Source organism: Heterocephalus glaber, unplaced genomic scaffold (assembly GCF_053883595.1).
Source record: "Heterocephalus glaber isolate CG9 unplaced genomic scaffold, H.glaber_assembly_v1.0 deba00001497, whole genome shotgun sequence".
NCBI classification, from domain to species: domain Eukaryota; kingdom Metazoa; phylum Chordata; class Mammalia; order Rodentia; family Bathyergidae; genus Heterocephalus; species Heterocephalus glaber.
The window spans coordinates 9277512-9281386 of record NW_028258320.1 but is presented as its reverse complement, the minus strand read 5'-3'; positions in this window follow the sequence as shown (position 1 = coordinate 9281386).

Genomic DNA, 3875 nt, shown 5'->3' with positions numbered 1-3875 from the left:
CCGTGTTGGAGGCTATTTTCCTTTAGGGCTTGGAATACGTCACTCCAAGCTCTTCTTGCCTTGAGGGTTTGAATTGAGAAGTCTGCTGTGATTCTGATGGGCTTTCCTTTGTATGTGATTTGTTTCTTTTCTCTCACTGCTTGTAGAACTTTGTTCTTCTGTTGAGTTTCTGGAATCTTAACAATTATATGCCTATGTGTACATTTTTTTGATCAAGGCTATTTGGAGTCCTATATGTCTCACTTATCCATATGTCAAGTTCTTTTCCCCTACTTGGAAAGTTTTCTGTCATCATTTGTGTGAATAGTTTTTTTTTTATGTCATCTGCGCACTCTCTTGTTTCTTCATTGACTCCAATCAATCTTATGTTAGTCTTCTTTGCATCGTCTAGCAACTGCTGGATTGATTTCTCGTGGTCCCTTACTATTTTAAAGCAATTTTTCTTTTCCTGGTCACTAATTGCAATCTTATCTTGTATATCTGAAATTCCGTCCTCACATTAGCTCATTCTGCTGCACAGACTTTCAGTGGAGTTTTTAATCTCTTGGAAATCTGTTTGTATCTGTTTTATGGATTCCATTTGTTTCCTATGTTGGGATTCCATCATGTTCCTCAGCTCCTCTATTTTTTTTAATCTGTGTCCTCTCTAGATCTATTAATCATGTCTTGCACTGTGGGCACAATCTCTACTGTTATCTGAGAAATTATTTCTGATTTCATTTTTCCCAGATCCTCTTTTGTTGCCAGTTCAGTGAGTCCAGGTGTTTGAGTATCAAAGTGTTCCATCTCCTTTCCCTTTGAGGTTGCTGTAGGTGATCTGGAAGTCTGGTTTTGAGACTTGTTTATGTGTCTTCTCATTTTGATGTGGTAAGGGTGCTGGTGGCACCCACAGGGTTCACCTCCTCTGGGCTCGGAGCGGTGGAACATGCTCATTATTCTTTAAGCTAATATGCAGTCTCAGAAAATAGTACGTATATGTATAAATATGTATAAATACATATGTTTAAAATGTATAAGTTCATATGATCCATGTGTTCATTAATAAATAAGAAATGTAAAAATAAGAGAAATATATTTTCAGATATTAAGGGTCTATTACCACAGCGACCATAAATATATTAGAATATTCATGATGCTGCAGCAATAAATACTTTTTTGTCTAACAGTAATAAAAATTTTTAAGCATTTATGACGAAGCTATGAGATAAAAGGAAAAGCAAATCCTACTTGGCTTTGAGGTTTATTGGATTTCTGCCAATTCAGCTCAAAATTCTTCACACATGTGGAATTAAAATTGCAAAACAGTGAATCATCTAGGAATTATGCTCTTTACTTGTGAAAATATCCATATAAATTTAGGTCCTGTTTACACATCATTTTCTGGGCATGCTCTTACACACATTGTAGTTTTTGTTTAAAATAAAGGCTACAGAAGCAAGGACAGGGTAGTTTATGGTCATTGGTTTCCTTTTCCACACATCAGAGAATGGGTTACTGTGAAGAGTATATTCACAATTGATTATGGTTATAAATAGTGTCCTACTCTCAGACACATAAGTTAATAATGGATAATAAAAACAAATGTTTTAATAATCACCAGGAGTCGATTGTTACCTAACTGACTATACTAAAACAAACAACAACAAAGACCTATTAGTACAATTTTAATGTTCTGAGGAATTTCCATGGTTCCATAATGGTTGCACAAATGTGTATTCCCATCAGTAGCACACAAGGGGTTTGCTCTTACTCACATCCTTTCCATAACTGGTTCACATACCTCTTTGGACAAGAGCCATTCTAACAGTGGTGAGAGACATCTCACTGTGGCATTGGTTTGCATTTCCTTCAAGATAAGTCAAATTGAGCACCTTTTCCAATGTGTGTGGGTTCTTTGTCACTCTTTTTATGTTAAATGTTCAGGTCTTTATTTTGTGATATTGAGTTGTAGTAGATTCTTATAAATTTTGGATAATCAACTTTTATCTGTCCTATGGTTAGGAATGTTTCCTTCCATTCTGTAGCTCTTTCACTCAGTTGATGTTTCCTTGGCTGTGCAGCAGCTTTTGAGTGTAATGTAACCTGATTTGCCTATTTTTTTTTTTTACCACTGTTGCTGTGTGTATGGTGTCATATCCAAAAACATTATCCAGCCAAATATAAGGGCTTTTCTATCTTTACAGTTTTAGGTCTTAAGTTTCATTCTTTAATCCGCTTTGAGTGGATTTTTGTATAGGAATGATAATTGGCACAAAAGTACAAAATTAGAAGCATAGAATAATTGATTACTCAGAAGGATGTACATTTCTTTGCAATTAAAGTAAAAAGATATGAATACAGGGGTACCTCAGTTCACAAACACTTTTTTTTTGTATGGGGTATCGAACTCAGGACCTTGCACTTTCAAGTCAGGTGGCAGAACCATTGAGCTAAATCCCCGGCCCACAAACACTTTCACTTGCAAACAGTTTGGTTCACAAATGGAAGCATTTGGCAAAATTTTGTTTTTCTTTGTGAAGTATGCATCAGATGATAAACACCACAGTGGCCATTTTTACCGCAAGAACATGAACATGGCCGTCTTTTCCAGACTCATGGAATGAATTATGTTCATGAACCAAGGCACCACTGTGTGTGGAAATAGATATTGACGCAGTTGAAAATTGAGGAGAGTGTTACCTTTTGTTCCAATGCAGTTGAGAACCAGTTCTTCTGTTGAAGAAGAGGAAGCTATCTTTAAGGTTTCATGAACATTATACACTTTTAATATAGTGAGTAAGGAGAATGGAGAAGGAAGGTGGCCCAGACAGGTAGAATAATTATTTAGGGTGATGCTGAGGACAAAAAGAACCTGGAAAGAACAAAAGGTAAAAAAGAGCAAAGATGTCAAGAATTGGCCAAGATATGAAATTACCAATCTGAGTTTTAATCATCCAGCTGAACTCAGGGTGGTAAATACCTGACCTTGATATTTCAGAGAATTGTAATGACTAGTAACATTTTATATGTCAAAGAAATTAAAATACCTAAATTCATGTCAACAGTTGTTTTAATGAGTGTAAAGAAATATTGAAGAGAACTGGCAAAGAAATTTAGCACTATGCAGACAGCAGGGAAATGTAAAACCTTAAACCTATTAGTGTAAAACCTTGAACTTTGGGCTCTGATGTGTCACTCATTGCCCACTTGCATAAAATGCATATGAGGCATTGGAACTTGAAGTTGATAAGGTGTGTTGCAAGGGTCGCTTGTAGCTGGCTACCTTTTGAAAACGGTATGCAGGAAGATTGATGCACACTACAGAATCACTTCTCCCTGCATTAAGTGCCACGATTACCTGTGATATATGAGTCTATTCTTCCTGAGACTTCAGGATCCAAATCATCTTTGATTTTTCTGTTTTGTTTTGGCCTAAGCCAGACCTATGCGTGTAGATAGGGTTTGAACATTTTATTCTGCTTGTCTTGCCCACGTTACTGGGATTGATTCCATTAGTTTTCTGTCCAGTTAGCTCCAAAAATCTCCCCTGCTGTGTAATTCTTAGGAGCAGAGGTACAATCAGAATATTCACTCACTTTGTTAGCAAGCTTGAAGGAAGCCTGGGTACATGTCTCCTCACAAAATTATATATAAATAAACTCACAGAAAAGGCAAAAATGAAAAAGATTTTCAATTTGACTTGCAGTTCAGAGACTAATTGCATTCTGAGGTGCTGAAAAGGGAAACACAAGGAATGCTGCACTGCACATTTTAATTGGCCCAAAAATTTTAAAAAATTATTTCATTATTCAGACTTGCTCAGAGAAATAACACACACACACACACACACACATATCCAATTTCCAATTATGGGAATATTTTATTGGAGGAAGCAA